Below are 19,380 nucleotides of genomic sequence, written 5' to 3'. Positions count from 1 at the left end.
ACTCTCTCCCTCTGAAAATCAGGAACATACATAGTTCAAAAATAATCAGGATTTGTGTCTGATATCCAATAAACCCACTTTAATATTATTTTAAAAGACAAGTAAACAACTTTAATGAATAAAATTGAGGGGAGAAGAAGAGAAAGTGGCATCTCCATTGGCATTGTGATTTCTCAAGCAGAGGAAGTGATTGGACACTCTCCATTCCCTGGGAACAGCTATCCTTTCAGCTCAGGGGGATGAAAGTGTCAGCCATCCAGTAGAACTTGGACCTTCTCATCACCCAACTTTTCCACAAATCTCTACTTCCTTCTTAGGCTTTCTCTTTCTTTCATCATGAATACAAATACCAAAGCTGCCTCTTCTGCAGTCAACCACCTCCACAACTGTTACTAGTGCTGCCAAAGTCATCAATGAAAGAATTCCTGACTGAGCCACTTTCAGTTCTCAGTTCAACCTCCTGAGCTGAGCCTTTTGAGTTTTCATTTCTCACTCATTGCAACAGACACTTCAACAGTTCCTAGTTCTCAGATACATTCCATTCAGAGCTCTCTCTTCTCATCAATATCTTGGTTTTCATCCTAGCAAAAACAATACAAGAGATTCAATTTTAATCCAAGGACTTCACCTCCCATCTTCCTATTTCTGTGCATCAGTGAAATAATGCTGGCTATACTACAAAGATCCCCCTTCTCCCCTGTCCCTGTGCTTTCCAGGACTATTTCTCTTATAATTCTAACTGAATTGTTTTGCTTGTGCAAAATTTTTTCAATATTACATAATCAAAATTTTCTTTTTTTTCTTCTATGATCACCTCTTTCTCTCAGGAAGATTCCATCAACATCCATAGTTGTGTGAGGTATCTCCTTTCCTTATTTATGATATGACCTTAATATTTAAGTTATGTATCCATTTGGGATTTGTTTAGTTATGTTTACAATATATTGCTCTAAATCTAATTTTTCCAAATGACTTTTCAGTGATTTGAAGAGTTTTTGTAGAATAAAGAGCTGCTACCTCTTTAGCTGGTGTTCTTGGGCTTATGAGACATTATGACAATATGTTTGATTGCTTATATGTCTTCTTTCCTGCTATGTTCCATTGACCAATTAAAAAAAAACAAAACTTTTTAACTAGTGCCAAATAATTTTGGTACTTATTATGTAATAACATATTTTGGGACCTAGTACTACTAGACTTATTTCATTCCTACTTTTTTCATTACTTTCTTTGCAATTCTTGATTTTTTTGTTCCTTCAGATGAATTGTCATTATTTTGTCAAATTATGTGAAGTAATCTCTTGGTAGTTTGATTAATGCTACTGAATCTGTACATTCACTTAGGCAACATTGCAATTTTTTTATTACATTGGCACAGACCAATTATGAACAATTAGTATTTCTTTAGTTATTTTATTCTTTTTATTTTTGGAGTGTTTTATATTCGTATTCACATTCCCCAAACTGCCATATTGTAGAAATTGGATGATCAAAAGAAGGCAAGTGACTTGTATAACATCATACATATAAAAGTGATTTTCAAACCTAAGTCCCCTGACTCCAAATTCAGTGTGATTCTTACTGTATTATAATGCCTTATTAACTTCAATTGGATTTATTTTCTATAGATTATAATTCAATATTTATAACCAAAACTATTGTAGTTGGTAGTAAGTTGATCATATGTATTGATATTTGAAGTTGGGGCAAAGATGCTTCCTTCTCATTATGAAAAAAAAGTTACTATCCCTTCCCCTTATACTTTGTGGTCCTCTATCATCCTGGGTCTCCTTCCATAAGGGTCAGGGCAGTGGTGAAGAAAGGCCTTGGGAGAAGGTGAGAAAGCAGGGATGCTTGTAGAAATCAGGAGAGGAAGGGGAGATACTACCCCTTCTCTCCTCATAATCAAACCTACAATCAAATTATCTTTTTTGAGTTGGACCATATTCCAGTTGTGGTCTACTTGCAGTGATAGATTTCCATCATTTCCCACCTCTCTTCCTGAATGTCCTTCTCTTCATTGTCTATCCAAATCCTGGCTGTCCTTCAAAGTCCAGTGCAAGGTTCATCCCCATGAAGCTTTATTTAATTTCTCCAATCCACAAGGACTTCTCCCTGCTGTGATTTTTTAATGCTTCATAGTTTAGTGCTTATGGTTGTCTAGGTGTTTCATGAGGAGATTTGTAAGTGTCTTCTCAGCAAGGAATGCTTCAAATAATGCTGGTCACATGGTATATTTTCAATAAAACTTGTGGTTAAAAATGGATAGTGGGATAGAGTACTGGACCTAAACTTGGAGACTTGACCTCAATTCCTGCCCCTTGGTCATTGTGTGATCATGGACAAGTCACTGTATCATGAAGGTCCTAGTTTTTTTATTTGTAAATGGACGATAATAATCCTTGCATTATCTACTTGTTTTTTTAAACAATTAAAATAATTTTATTGATAATTTCACTTTGTTCACCTAGCAAATAAGCACTCAGCAACTACAGTAGTTGCCACTTTAAGTGCCCACAGAAAGCAAAATATATGATTTATATATATATATATATATGTATATATATATAAAATGTTACTTTACATGGTTCTTTATAAAGAAAAATATTATATATATATATATATATATATATATATAATGTTACTTTACATGGTTCTTTATAAAGAAAAATATTTTCTTTTCAGTTAACTACAAAGTCCCCTTACTAAGACATGAGTTCTGTATCTTCAAACACACACAATCTGGCAATACTCAGCAGGATATGAGCCTCAAATTAAGTAACACTGACATATTATCAGGACATGAAAAAGATTAGAAATATTTAAAATCTGTAAGCTACATTATAAACGATACTCTTTGGGGCCACTACTATATTACATAGTTTTGCAGGCTGGGTGATGAAGTTTATTTAGCTTAAACATTATTTGGTCATTATTATATGGTTCAAGTAGCACCTTTCTGAGCTTGGCTTTAATTATAGATGTTTTTTTAACTTTTATTATTACTTTGAAAATATCTAACTAGCATTTTCAGAAATTATTGGAAATTATTACATTTTTAAAAGAATGCATATTATCTTTGTATGTGCAATTTCCAGGTCTGGCTGCATTATCTACTTGTGAGGAAAATTTATTATATCATATTTGAATTGCTTCTCAGGCTTAAATCCTGCCTTGATGTTGCCCTTTCTCTTGCATCTTCTTGCAAGGCCAGCACGGTGAGGACCCAACATAGATGCCCACAGTTATGAAATCAGAGCCATAGATGAATCTTTTATCAGCATCATCAAATCAAGCAAGCATTAATAAAATACCTGATTTGTGCCAGCCATTGTCCTGGGTGCTGGGAATACAAATTCAAATAGTGAAACCATCTCTTTTCTCAGGGAGCACTCAGTGAAACTATAGAGATCAAAAACATATAAGATAACATACACAATAAATGCAAATAAACATAAAGTACTGAAATAACTAACCTTGACAGCCCTTTAATATTTACAAAGTATTCTACAATTATTATTCATTTCATCCTCCAAACAATCCTGGGAGGTAAGATGTTATTATTATTATTATCCTCATTTTATGGTTGAGGGAACTGAAGCAGACAGAAGTTGAGGTATTTGCCCAAGGTTACACAGCCATTAAGTAACTAAAGCTAGATTTGAATTCAAGTCTTCCTGATTCCAGGTCACTGCCTATCCACTATAGTTTGGCAGGGAAGGGGAGGAAGGGAATTTGGAATAGGGACTACTAGAAAGACTACTTTCTTCCATCTTCTTCTTGAAATTTGTCAGCATCTTCAATCAGTGCTATGTATCACCAAAAGGAAATTGCATCTCAAAGCCTTATCAACTTCTGCACTCCCATCCTACCCTTAACCAACATAATCTCTCCAAACCTCCTGCCTTTGCTGGAATTCGTTGCCTTTTTTTTTTTGTCTCAGGATCTCAAACACACATGGAACATATTTCACATTCTGTATAATCAGTCGAAAATCTGGTATGCCTTTTTGCCTTTCTCTTTCTTACAGATGAATTCACATTTTCAGAATGGAGTGAATCTTTTCTTTATTAGGATAATCATAGAGCTTGAAGGAGCCTTAGGACATAAAATGCTGGGATATATAATATAGAATATGAGAGACAGAAAGGACTTTAAAATCCTAGGTTGAGAGCTGGAAAGGCTCTTAGAGATCATCCAGTTCAGCCTTATCATTTTACAGATGAGGGATTGAAGCCCATGAAGATTTGACCAGGGAGACACAGGTAATAAGGAACAGAGGGAAAATTTGAACTCAGATCCTCTGACTCCAAATCTAGCATGTTTTAAACTCTAACACATTACTTCTCTCTATGACAAAGAATATTAAAACTGGAAGGGATCTAAGAACATTGAATGCTAATACATAGCATATCAGAGCTACAGTAGAATTGACTTGATAAATGTGGTTCCCAATTTGTGGACTACAAACTCCTGGAGAATCATGGAATTATTGCAAGAAGTCTTATTCACTAAATAATTCAGGAAATAAATAAATACCTTTTATAGGCTTAATAAATGTTATAAACACACACATACATATGTGTGCATAGGGCAGCTAGGTGACCCAGCGAACAGTGCACTGACCTTGGAGTTAGGAGGATGGGAGTTTGGATCAGACCTCAGACACTTGACACTTATTAAATGGGTGACCTTGTCCAAGTCACTCAACCCTGACTGCCTCACATCCATAGTCATCTCCAGTTGTCCTATTTCATATCTGACCATTGGATCCAGATGGCTCTGGAGGAGAAAGTGAGGTTGGTGACTAAGCATAGCACCCCCTCACTCAAATCCAATGCATGTGCTTGTCATGGCATCACCTTCCTGATGCCTTAGGAACAAAGGACAAACATCACAACAAATATATATATATATATATTGTTTATAACATATTACATTTATAAATGTTACTCATATTTATATTTATAAATGTATATATAATTATTTTGAAATATATTCTATGATTAATAAAATGCAAATACATTAATAAGTTAATGAATTCATGCTAGTCTTTTGTTACTGTATATTTGCTCAATCAATGAATACTCATAGTACAAATACTATCATGTGAGGGCCTACAAAACTTTTTGAAGTTTTAAACAACTCTGCATACTGGAAGATGTGGGAGGATCACTGATCTAGAAGGAAATGAGGACAAGATAAAGGGAAAGTTAAGCAAACAATGCATCTGAACAAAAAAGGTGATAACTAGGTGGTGCAGTAGATAGATTTCCTGACCTAGATCAGGAAGACTGGAGTTCAAATTTGATCTCAAGTACTTACTATCCATGTGACTCTGGACTTAACCGTATTTGCTCCAGTTTTCTCATCTGTAAAATGAACCAGAGAAGGAAGAGGCAAACCACTCCAACATCTTTGCCAAATGGGGTCAGGAAGGGTTGGACATGACTGAAAAACAAGTAAACAAAAGGTTCAAGAATGCAGAAAAGAAATAACACTTTTCAAGGAAACATTCAAGAGATAGTCATTAAAAATGAAGTAAGAGACAATGAAGAAAAAGTGTAAGAAAAAATAGAAAAATAGTGTAGAAGAAAAAAATCAGTATGGTTTAGCCAAAAAAACCTCTGGATTCTAAGTCAGAAAAGTTCTGCCTCTTGTCACTGAGCAATAGGCTTAATTAAACTCCTTAGGTGTTGGTTTCCTCATTTGCTCCACAAAGAAACTGGACAAATTGACTTTTGAGATGCCCTCCAGTTCAACATACTATGGATTTAAGGAAATCCTTACAACAAAAGACTGAAGTTTTCTCATTACTTCAGATAGAAGGGAAGAAGATGAAAATTGAGGGGAGGGGGTGAGTTAAGGATTTGGGAATTTCCATAAGATGCTATGGACAAAAAAGGAAATTGGACTCTTTTTAGAGCAGAGAACATTTTATTTTTGTTTTTGTATCTGCAGTGCCTGGCAAATGGAAAGTGTTTAAAAAATATTGATGTACTGATCATCATCTAATAGATACAAGGGACCTCAGGATTTATTTAGTATCTAACGATTGTTCAGACAACCTTTTCTTAGACCTCTAGTGAGAGGAAAATGCTTTTATTATATTATAGATATTGTATATATTTACCTATTAGACACATAAAACCCCTTGAGACCAGAGTGAATGTTTTACTTAATCCTTGATTAATGAAATATTTTGACCCTTGTGACTGTGGGAGATGCAGAAGACATCATAGAGAAAACACTTTGGACCCTCACTGAAGACTTTGGGGCTTCTAGTTCTATTTTTCTCTTAGCTTGGAAGAAGAGGAAACATCATAGAATTTAGAAAGGAAGGGGGCAGTGTTATTCTAGCCAAGAAAGCCTTTTAGTGGAGCTCAGATGGGACTGTAGCATTGATATAACATGGGTGGAGTGCAATGGAAGACCTAAAATATCACAAATCTAATTGAAAGAGTTTTAAAATGAAAAGGACGGGAGAGTGAAACAGACATATATTGACTATGCTACATCAATAGATTATAGCTGCGACATATAAAGAAAAATAGACATAGAAATAACCAGGAGTTCATATAAAATCTAAGAAAGGAATTAACATTAATAGTTATAGCCCTGATAACTATAAAAGTTTATCAACTATTATGATCCAGACCTAATTGCTTGATATAGAGAATATAATAAACTAACTTGATTTAATAATAATTTCATCCCTCAAAAATAATTAAAACCATATTATGGGTGTCAATCCTTCAAAAATGTTCTATTGATGCCTTTTATTTTTATACCACACTCATATTCTGATATTCTTGTCTTCTCCAGATAAATTTTATATTATGGAGGTCCAGCATATGCATAGAAAGCTTGAATATTGTCTTCCCAGTGGAGATATTACTATCACATATTTCTATTGCATATAAATGTGAATTTAATGTAAATTGTACCATGGGGTAATTACCTATGATTTTTGAATAAGCACGCTTGCCATTTTGAGTGTTAATATTCATCTTGATATTTATGATATACATTTACAGATGTCAGTATATAGCCCAAGTGATTCTGCAATGGACTGCCAGACTTTCAGTCAAAACAAAGAATTTATAATAGAGCCTTATTTTCCCACCATTCATCCTAGATACAGCAGCCTAAGATGATGTGGTAGACACAAAAAAACCTAAAAGATACATGCATTACCCTGGAAGTTGAGGTACTTTCATATTTCAATAACTTGAAGATTATGCATCAAAGACACCAAGAAAGTCAAACACAGAGAAAAAGAAGCTAGAGCACTGATTTGGACTCCTTGAATTACTGAGCATTGTACAGAGGAGTGGCAGGCTACCATTATTCATCTGCTACACATAAATAGAGGTCAGTGGAAACAAAAACACATAGGGTGATCAAGATAGTTATTGAACATGGTAAGAATGGGAAATCCAGGACTAGTTAGATGAATCTGGGTGCGAATAAGGAGGAAAGCAAGTTGGGGAAAATTAGGAATTCTGATATAGCCAGTCCAACATTCTTTTTAATTTTTTCTAATTCCTAGGATAAAAATTCAGTGAAGCCATTATCTTGCTTCTATTTGTTGCCTGACCATCTTCTTCCATTATCCCCTATGACTAGTGGGAAGGAAGATTGAGGAGTGAGAAAGAAAGTAAAAAGAACTAAATAATCCTGGCTTCAATTTTTGTGGCTTAAAGTCAGAAGCTTGGTCTTGAAATGGTTATTCATGTTTCTATGTTAGAAACTGCTATTAAATTGAATAGGCATTTACTATAATGTTTATCCAAGTCCTTGATTGGAAGGCTTGAGATTGAAAGAGACTGCAGTTAATCTGAAAAGGGGAAAAAAGTGCCTCAGATCATCTTGGGTAAGGATGGAATCAATGAGAAAGCATGCCTTAAAATTTCATAATATATAACTCCTACCTTAGACTGTTCTTTCCTGAAAGGGAGGGAGGGAGGGAGGGAGGGGGAAAGATAGATAGATAGATAGATAGGGAGAGAGAGAGAGAGAGAGAGAGAGAGAGAGAGAGAGAGAGAGAGAGAGAGAGAGAGAGAGAGAGAGAGAGAGAGAGAGAGAGAGAGAGAGAGAGAGAGAGAGAGAGAGAGAGAGATTTAACAAGGAAATAAGTCTAAGGTGTTGGAGGGGTTGAATGAGTACATGCATGTACTCTGGTCTAGTGGTGGTTGTCCAACTATCCATGTCTGGTATTAGAAGATTCTTGGAACAACTCAGTCACCCCACCCCAAATTGACTACATAATATATAAAGGAATTTATGTATGATTTTATTTCTTATTTCTTGTTTTTCATTTTCATTTTACTTTTATTGATGACTATTAAGTTTATAATATTTTTCAAAGTAAAATTTTTATTGATATTTTCTGATTCTTTCATCACCATAGTATCCCATGTACCTCTCTCTTTCCTTTTCCAGAGAGCCATCCCATAAGACAAATAGTATTTTTGGAGAGGAAAAAAATAATAATCAAAATGACTGATATATTGAAAAAGTCTGAAAACATGTGTAGTATATAATACCTATGAACCTCTTACCTATATAAAAGGGTAGATTGAGACTGTCTCCTCATATCTCTTCATTTGAAATCCATTTGATCTTAATAATTTTGCTGCATTTACTTTTGATTTTTGATGTGTTGTTCTTTTCATTTACATTGCTGTACTTAATGTGTATATTATAATCTTGACTTTGCTTGCTTCATTATGTATCATTTCATATAGGTGTTTTTATATTTCTATATATTTCATCACACATAAAATTTCTTATAGCATGGTAATATCCTTTTATATTCACATTCCAGACTTTGATTAGACACTCCCCAATTGATAGCCATTTACATTATTTTCCATTTTTAGTTATCTCAAAAAATATTACTTAAAATATTTAGGAGTATATGGGGACTTTTCCCCTTATTAATAGCTTCCTTGGGGAATAAATTCAGGAACTCTGGTTCAAAGAGTATGAACATTTTAGATACTTTATTTGCATATTTCCAAATTGATTTCCACAATGATTGCATAATTTCACAGTTTAACAACCAAATGTAGTATGATTCTGTTTTTCTACATCCCCCTCCAACATTGTCATTTTTGGTCATTTTTGTCAGAACTATTCTGATTTGCATTCCTTTTGTTATTAGTAATTTGGAGTACTTTTTTTTCCATGTGATTGTGAATACTTTGCAGTTTTCTTCTGATAACTGCTCACATCTTTTGACCATTTATTTATTGACTATCAGTTGTAAGTATATATATATACACAATGAAGACATTATGAAACTGAAAAACTTATGCAGAAACATTATTAATTAATATAGGATAGGTAGGGAAGTGGTTGAATAAAAATATAGTTCATATTGTTTGACTACTAAAGTGTTAAAGAAATTTAATACAATTTTTTTAAATTGTAGGTGTCAGAGAAATCACTTGCCATGTAGAGCTCTTCCTCTATCATATATCCCTGATTATGCAGTCCATCATTTAAACATACCCTCTCTTGTTTGACTTTTTTTTATTTATCTGAAAATCTCCTTCCTATTTCCATGCTTTCCCACTCCTAAGGGAGCCAGTTGCCCCTAGGCATTCCAAGTTCCCTATCTCATCAGGTGACATCCTGAACTCTGCTACTGCTTGGAATGCATTATTCTATTCCCTCTTCATTTTCTAGTGGATATGGAATAGTCTTGCATTATTTGAATGCCCCTTCCTTGAAGATCTTTCTCCTGATGGTTTGCAGAATTTGTTTTTTCATTGAATTGTTAAATTTAGTTACCATGTGACTTGGGATAAATAGTGTCTCTACAATAGTTTGATAATTATATGGCAAATTAAGAAATCTCAACTATGATTTATACTGTAAATTTTAAGGCATTTTAGACCCCAAATTAGAGTATATTTATTAAATAGGCCTTAATTAAGTTATTAAATTAGGCACTTGTTATTAAATAGGTACTATTTATTTAAAGCTTGAAGATTAATAGTGTGTCTTTATTCACAATGGCAGAAAAATTTCAAAAACATGGGTGGCTAGGTGGTGCAGTGGATAGAGCATTGGCCCTGGAGTCAGGAGTACCTGAGTTCAAATCTGACCTCAGACACTTAATAATTACCTAGCTGTGTGTGGCCTTGGGCAAGCCACTTAACCCCATTTGCCTTGCAAAAACCTATCAAAAAAATAAAATAATTAATACCTTTTATTTTGACCGAACCCTTGAAGTCTTTTTTCCTCTCTTAATATGTCTTATTGACTTATGTCTTTAAATCACAATCTGGCAAAGAAGGTGAGTGAAAGGTCATACCCACCTCTTACACAAAGTGTGAAAACTATAATATCTGAAAATAGATCAATGATAGAAACCAAAGTGAGAAGTAAGCTTCTTTGTTCAGTTCAAAACTGCTTCCTGCAAAATAATCTGAAGTTGGTTGAGATTGGCAGAGTAGTTATATAAGGGAATTCTGCATGAATTCCAGTAAAGAAGGAGGAAAGCAAAGTCTGGAGAATGAACCATTGCAAGGAAATAAGGTACAGCCTTTCCAATAAACCTTGAGCCAATTGGTTCTTTATACATCATGGTAATAAGCTACTATGAGCCCCAGAAATTGGAAACCTAGAGTCAGATCCTCCTGAGACCTAACAGAATAGAAGCAGACAACAGATCTAGCCTCCAGAGTGATCAGTGAGACAGGAACTATGTGCCTTTCTGAGCAACAGAAGCTTGGTTGTTGTCCTTCATTCTTGAAGAGGATCAAAATGACATCACTATATTGGATCCAGGTATAGTGTGTCTGACTGTGCCTGATCAGACCAATGTGGGCTCGGAAGGTTCTACTTAGAGTTTGGACACAAATAGTCCACAGAAACATTAGGAGTGGAGTTGTCTTTAAATTTGCCCATCTCACATTTCTTTTGAGCTAATGCAATTCTTTTTCACTCTTAGAGCATGATGTCTTCTTTGATGTGGGCAGTCTTTTTGCCACTGTCTCCCATGTCTCACAATCAATTCCAAAGTTCTTCAGAGAGGCCTTAAGAGTGTTCTTGTATTGCTTCTTCTGACCTTCATTTGAATTCTCTCTAAAATAGTCTTTTTAGACAAATGTACTTTTGGTGTTTGAACAATGTGACTATTCCATCAGTTATACTCTCTGTTGTAGAGTTTGAATGTGTGGCAGTTTAGATTCTAGAGAAGATCTCTATGTTTGGGATCTTCTCCTGCTAGGTGATCTTAAGAATCTTCCCAAGACAATTCAAATGGAAGCGTTTCAGTTTCCCAGCAGCATTAGTATAATGTCCAGGGTTGCCAAACTTACAATGAGGTCAGCAAAACAACTCTGTAGACCTTCAATCTGATGGGCAATCTAATATGTATTTTCTTCTACTCTTTCCTTTGGAGCTTCCAAACACTGAGCTAGCTCTGGCAATGTGGGTGTCAACCTTATCATCTATGTGTACATTCCTAGAAAGCATACAGCCAAGGTCAGTGAACTTATACATAGCATTAAAAATTTCCCTATTTGCTATAACCAGTGTTTCCACATATGGTTAGTGCTTATGGAGGAAGATTGTGCAAGAAGTTTGACACCAGTACAATCTCCAATGCTCCACTGCAGTTTATTAGGGCCACACCAGGGGATAGAAAATGTGTCAATGGGGGATAGTTCAAGGAGGAGGAGATCAAGACCTGCTGAAGCAGAAGCTGAAGCAGACTAGCGAAAGACTGAGATAGAAGCCAGGGACTGAGAAAGAGTCTCTTATGTAGACTGGCAGCAGCAACAACATCCATGCTATGGAGGAGAGGGAAAAGACCACAGAGAACCTTTCCAATCCATCCAAGTGTGCCAGATGGAAATGATCCAAGCATAAATGTTTAATCCAAGATGTGAGGCTAGAAATTTAAACAAAAAAGTATCAAATATAATAAAAATATATGAATTATGAGGAAATCAAAACCAAGTTGAAAATATTGGTAGAACAATTCAAAAAGGATTCAGAGGAAGAAATTGCACTGACCACCAAGAATATAGGGCCGACTAAAGAATTAAATAAAAAGCTAAACAAAAATTGAAATTATAATTCAGGAGGAAGAAATGAAAGGAGAATAAATAACATAACAAAAGGTGGAAGACCTTACCAAAGTAGAGAATTCCCTTTTAAAAGAAATCAAATGTAACTCAGTGACTAGGAGAGGATGAAAAATATACTCCAATGTGGAAATATTTTTGAAAACTATATCCACTATAAAAATAATTCACCTGAAAATGGATTAAGGAGAGATAATTCAGGAAAAATTAGATTCCTTGAAAACCTCCAATAAAAAAGGCTAGATACTGTGTTTTGATCATTAGAAATAATTATATAGGGGGTGCCTAGGTGGTGCAGTGGATAAAGCACCGGCCCTGGAGTCAGGAATACCTGGGTTCAAATCTGGTCTCAGATACTTAATAATTACCTAGCTGTGTGGCCTTGGGCAAGCCACTTAACTCCATTTGCCTTGCAAAAACCTAAAAATAAAAAAAAATAAATAATTATCTAGGATTGTTGTCATCAGAAAGCAACATGAAAATAGAATAAAATAATTATCCCATGAAAGAAATCCCAAGTTAGTTCAATTTGGTAAATAGACAAAATTCAGAGCTTCCAAGTTACAGAAAAAATATTATAAGAAATCACTTTAAAAATAATTCAAGTAACAAAGGACCAAAATCAGAATTACAGAAACTTATAATAATGTGCTTCAAAAGACTAAAGATAAAGTTATATTATCAAGAGCAATTTACTGTTCAAAAATGAATTTAATACTAGGAGGGACAAGAATGGGGAGCACGCCAATGGAGCAGTGAACTTTTCAGTATACTGATAAAAAGAGTTGAGTCGTTACTTTGAAATGAAAACACAAAAGTCATGAGAAAAATAGAAAGATAAATATACTTAAGCAATTGGAAAGGTCAGAACAATGATGATATGTTTATATTCAAATAGGGAGCAATGAGTGTTCCCTCAGAATCCTACTGAATTCAAAAATCACAGAGGGAATTTAGTAAGAAAAGTCAGATGTGACAGTAGTTTTGTTGCCTTTAGGCAGGAAGAATTTAGAGGAGTTTATTACACATAAACAAAATTTGCAAGAAGAATCAAATATTAACACTGAAAGTTGGTGGGGGGAGGATTAGGGATCTCATGACCCTTATTCTTAACTTAATTGGACAAAAGAGATTTGAACACACATTTTGTATAAAAGTACATTTCAGAGTCTATGTATAAAAGTACATCAAATAAGTGGGAAGGGAAGGGGACATTAGAGGGAAGGTATAGCAGAGGAGAGAACAGTCACAAGCAAAATAAAATTCAACTTCAGAAGACTAATCATAAAGAAGTCTTACTTTGACCACCCTGGTCCCCACCATTGGTAGGCCATTTGTGCTGCATTTCACCCTTCCCTGGCAGTTCTTTGGTGCTCTTTAGGGACTTGGGGGAGGGGTACCTAAGGTTTTTGTAGTGACTCTAGCCTCCTTCAGTGTTCCTTTAATTTTAGAGGGACTTCCCCTGTACTCCCAGTTCAATTTTACCAATCAGATTAGCTTTCCAAAAGAATATTTACTTCAAAAACTATAGTTACTAATACAAAAATTTCTCTTTACACGTGGGAAGTATAATTCTTTCCCTCCTTGTATCATCCCTGTCTCTAGGGAGGGAAAGAGGATTACATTCATAACTTAAATCAGTTCCTATAGAGAGTACAGTCTCAAGCTCCAAATCTAACCCTGCTCAGATTTGGGTCCCGCTTCCCTATTGGAATGACCATCTGTAGCCTTCCACTTGAAAACCTGTCTCTAAGATTATCATAGGGTGGCTAGGTGGTGCACTGGATAGAGCACTGGTTCTGGAGTCAGGAGGACCTGAATTCAAATCCAACCTCAGAAAATTAATAATTACTTAGCTGTGTGGCCTTGGGCAAGCCACTTAACCCCATTGCCTTGCAAAAAAAAAAAACTAAAAAAAAAGATTATCATGGCTCAAATTCTCAGGTCCAGTAGGTCTTGTGGGAATCACTGCCAGTCCCTGAGACTGAGATAGAAAAACCAAACAGAAACAAACTCAGGCCCTTTCTTTTGAGCTGGGATAAAGGAGAAGGTGAGTCAGAAAAGTCCTTCTCCTCTTACACATTTAGTTCATGATGCTCACTTTGTGTGTGATGTGTAGTCTTTATTCTTTGGACACAGCAAAAAAGTGTGCAAGAAAAAGAAAAGAAAAAGAAAAAGTGCAACTCCATGTTAGGCAACTAGAACATGCTCCAAAGGAAATGCTTATCAGGATACCTTCCTATTAGGCAATCTGAACATGCTACAGAAAGTCTCATTATAGGAGGTATTAAAAATAGAGGAAGAAACTGAACAGATATTGGAGTCTAAGCCAGTTACAGATAGAGCAGAAAAGTCAGAAGAGGCCACTTGAATTGACAGATTGACAGTATTGATCAGATTCCTTCTATTTCTCCACCATCTTTATAAAGAACAGGGTGAGATAGATGGCTAGTGGAGAGATAAATAAAAAAAGTATAATTGAAGGGAAATTAAAAAAATATTTAAAACATAAAGATGCATGAGATGTTGGAGCAGAATTTATTATGTTTCAGGCAAATTTAAATTTGTAAGAAGAGCAATCATGACAATCAAGCAAGGCAACAGTAAAAATAAATATAATTAAAAGAGATAACCTGCATAATGGAAAACAGCTAATGAAATAACAATTTTCAATATAAAACATCTAAGTACTTATTAAAGAAAAGTTACTTCAATTATATGTAGAAATGGACAATAAAACTATGTTAGAAACCTTAACGTGACCTCTTTAGATATAGAAAACCTAGCAAAAATATAAACAAGAAAGAACTTAGGTAAATAAACTGAATTCTTAGAAAAGTTGCATGATTTCTGCTGATTAATTAATGGAACAAGAAAAATACACATATTTCTTACTTTTGTATGCCATTTTTATAAATCTTGACCATGTACTGGGGCATGAAAATTTCATTATCAAATGCAGAAAAGCAAAAAAAAAAATTCACATTGCAATTATAATTAATAAAGGATTGTTCTTTACTCCCCCCATTTTTTTAACCTTTCCATGTGTCTCTTGAACCTCCTGTTTGATATCCTAATTTTCTGCCAGGGGCCAAGAAGCCCCCATAAAAAGAGCAAATAAATTCCAGACATACCAGGAGCCAAGAAGCCCCCTGTCAGATAAGATAAAAGGAGCAAACAAAATTCCAGGCATACCAAGGGCCAAGATAAAGGAAAGTTACCCTCCATTATCAAGAACAAACTGACCACAGACTATCCCTTCTCTCAGGCCAAGGCATACCAACTCCACCCCTAAGCTAATCCCCTTGTTCCTTCTCTACAAAATATAAGCAGGTATTTTTCTCAAATAAACTCAGACCCTATCCACCATCCTTGGGTCTCACTCTCCTTATTCTCACCCATTCCATTTCAGGCTGGGTCCTCTTTGACACCCCACTTTTCTGCCCCGCGGGTCGGGGCACGTGGCGCCCAACGTGCGGCTCGAGGCATGGACTCTTGCCAGGCAGACCCCGTAAAGAAGAATCGTTGCGACCCCCTCTGATCGCGACCCCCTCTGATCGCCCCGGAGAGCCCCACGAACAGGTAAGTGACGTCTGCCTCATTCTTTTCTCATGGGTTCCAAGCTGTCTAAATAACAGGTCTTTATACGGGACCTTAAACTGGCACTTAAAGACAGGAGAGTTAAAGTAAAGAAAAAGGATCTTGTTAGATTCTTCCTTTTTATAGATGAAGTATGCCCGTGGTTTCTGGTAACAGGACCTGAGATCCACCCAGGCAAATGGCAAAAAGTAGGAAGAGATCTTAATCAGAAATTGAAAATAGAAGGACCTGATGCCGTCCCTGTTTCAGCCCTTTCTTACTGGGGTCTTATAAGAGACATAGTGGAAAGCGCAACCAGGGACCCCACAAAAAAACAGCTACTTTCAGTTGCAGAGTCCTGCCTTCGCCCTCTTTCGCGTACAGCCTCTATAAAGTCTTTGAAAGAAGAGGAAGCGAAACCCCCTAAAACTCCAGCTAGATCTCCCTCAGCAGCTATTGAAATCCCCCCAAGCAAATCCCTCTATCCTCCTCTCCCTTCTGAGATAACACCAGCAGAGGAGCCCATAACCTGCCCAGTGTTTACAAGAAATAAGAATCTCCGGTTCAGTCCAGAAATGGACCCAGATTCAGAGCCTCCAGACCCAGGCGATGAGGCAGAACTTGAGGAAGAAGCTGCTAGATATAATAACCCAGACTGGCCCCTAGCCTCCGCTCCCCCTCCATACCTAACTGCCCCTGCCTTCCTGCCCCTGGGGCCTAATGCCCCCTTTACTCTCTCCGCACTAGCAGCCATCTCCCGTGGGGGATATCTTCTCCCCTCCGAGTGGCTCAGGGTCATCCAGGCAGTACTTACACGAGGACAGTTCCTCACCTGGAAGGCTGATTTTTTTGATCATTGTCAAACCATTGCTTCAACTACCTATAAAACTTCTAAGGGAGCTTATGAAAAACCCTCAAGGACAGGGCATTGTAGAAAGAGCCCACCAAACGCTCAAAAACATGATTACTAAATTACAGAAAGGGTCAGAGACACTCTACCCCAAGATTTAACAATGCTAAAACTATTCTTAACCATGCCCTCTTTGTCCTCAATTTCCTCTCCCTTGATGCTAATGCCAAATCTGCAGCAGATCGCCTTTGGCATCCCACTACTGAACACAACTATGCACAGGCTATGTGGAGAGATCCCATCTCCAACAAATGGCAAGGACCTGACCCAGTCCTTATCTGGGGTAAAGGACATGCCTGTATTTATGATTCATCAGCTCAAAATGCTAGATGGCTACCCGAGCGTCTAGTAAAATCACATAATCCACCCAGGGAACCCCCCTGAGGAATCCCCCTCTGTGCTCTCTTGTAGATAAAAGATCCAGAATGAAGGCACTCATCCTGTGCCTGCTCCTTCCGCTGTCCTGCTCATACCAACTACTTAACTACACTTGGGTCAGTCGAAGATGCTCAAGGATTCTGCATCTGGAGTACCTCGAAAGTTGACTCCACGACACCCTGGCTTCCCCTGTACCCAGATCTTTGTCAATTATCCGAATGGAACAGTGGATGGGACGCAGTATGGGGGTCTGATGATCGCATGACAGGCTGTGGCTCTCAAGATAGAAAAAAGAGGCTTGGGACCCTCTCCTTTTATGTTTGCCTGGGATACCATCACTCATCAGCCCCATAATGTGGTAGAACGGGGGACTTCTATTGTAAAAATGGGATTGTGAGAAGACAGGAACTGGGTACTGGATCACCTCATTAATGCCTCTGTACAAGCTTTGACCCAGATACAGAATTCTTCATTGGAAGAATGCTGGATCTGCTATTCCTCTTCCCCTCCCTTCTATGAAGGTATTGCTCAATTCGGGAACATCACACACTCCAACAGAACAGATGATTTCAGATGGGGCACTGGGGAATCCCAAGGCCTCACTCTTGCAAAAATCTCCGGTCAGGGAAATTGTCTCCTTGGCCCGCAAATGCTCCCCCCTCTTCAGCTAGACACAGTATGTAACCAAAGTACCCTTATTAATACTTCCTATAGATATGCTGTAGCCCCTCCTAATACCTATCTTGCCTGCTCCTCAGGACTAACCACCTTTGTGGACACCAAACAATTCCTTGAGAAAAAGGACTATTGTGTCCTTGTCTCCCTTTTTCCTCACCTAACTGTCCACTACCCAGAGGAATTCCTCCAATTTTGGGAACATGGAAGGGGTACCCTTATCAGAGACAAAAGAGAACCCCTGACAGCAGTTACACTCGCAGTCCTGATTGGACTTGGGTTTGTTGGCTCTGGTACAGGTATTGCCTCCTTAGTTTGCTCCAATGCACAGTACACCCAGCTTAGCTCTGCTATTGATAAGGATCTCTCAGAACTTCAAGCAGGGTTAGAACACCTAAAAGATTCTGTTGCCTCTCTAGCTGAAGTAGCATTACAAAATAGACGCGGTCTTGATTTGTTATTTTTACAACAGGGGGGACTCTGCACAGCACTAAAGGAAGAATGCTGTTTTTTTAAGGATAAACTTGGCCTGGTAGAAGACAGTCTGCAAAGGGTTAAGGATAGCCTGGAAAAAAGAAAAAGGGAGAGAGAGAAAGGTGAGGCATGGTATAAAAATTGGTTTTCCACATCCCCCTGGATCTCTACTCTGCTCCCAAGCCTTCTAGGCCCATTAATTGGCTTCCTAATTCTAATTTCTTTTGGACCATGGGCCTTCAGGAGACTGACCAACTTTATCAAATCCCAAATTGACTCAGCCCTTGGAAAACCAGTTTCGGTCTTATATCACCAATTGAAAAGCCAAGGGTCCTGTGAGGACCCCCAAATGGAACCCTTGAGGTTCGCTGCTCTTACACCTCGCCCACCTTGGTATGCGCGCATCTGCTCAAGGAAAGGCACCCCCTAAGGGCTGCAGTGATACCCAATGACGGGATTTAGTGCAACTCCATGACTTGGGAACATCAGATCCTACAGGAGATAACAAGGACCTTGCTAAGGTCCCCTCCTGGTCACGGATACCAAGCATGAAAACCAAGTTGCACAGCCTAAGACAGGGATCCTGCCCATAAATTTAAAATAAAAAAGGGGGACATGCCAGGGGCCAAGAAGCCCCCATAAAAAGAGCAAATAAATTCCAGACATACCAGGAGCCAAGAAGCCCCCTGTCAGATAAGATAAAAGGAGCAAACAAAATTCCAGGCATACCAAGGGCCAAGATAAAGGAAAGTTACCCTCCATCATCAAGAACAAACTGACCACAGACTATCCCTTCTCTCAGGCCAAGGCATACCAACTCCACCCCTAAGCTAATCCCCTTGTTCCTTCTCTACAAAATATAAGCAGGTATTTTTCTCAAATAAACTCAGACCCTATCCACCATCCTTGGGTCTCACTCTCCTTATTCTCACCCATTCCATTTCAGGTTGGGTCCTCCTCGACACCCCACTTTTCTGCCCCGCGGGTCGGGGCAATTTTCTATTTAGTTCTGGTTTTTCATCATGAATTGTTGGAAGTCTTTCATTTTGTTAAATGTCCATCTTTTCCCCTGAAAGAGAAGGCTCAGCTTTGCCGGAGTGGATTCTTGGCTTCATTTCAAGCTCCCTTGCTTTTTGGAATATCTCATTCCAGGTCCTTTGATCCCTTAATGTTGATGCAGACAGGTCCTGTGTAATCCTTACTGTGGCTCCTTGGTATCTAAATTGCTTCTTTCTGGCACCTTGAAGGATTATCTCT

This window comes from Macrotis lagotis, chromosome 1, assembly GCF_037893015.1.
Source record: "Macrotis lagotis isolate mMagLag1 chromosome 1, bilby.v1.9.chrom.fasta, whole genome shotgun sequence".
Classification (NCBI taxonomy): domain Eukaryota; kingdom Metazoa; phylum Chordata; class Mammalia; order Peramelemorphia; family Peramelidae; genus Macrotis; species Macrotis lagotis.
This window is presented reverse-complemented; position numbering follows the sequence as displayed.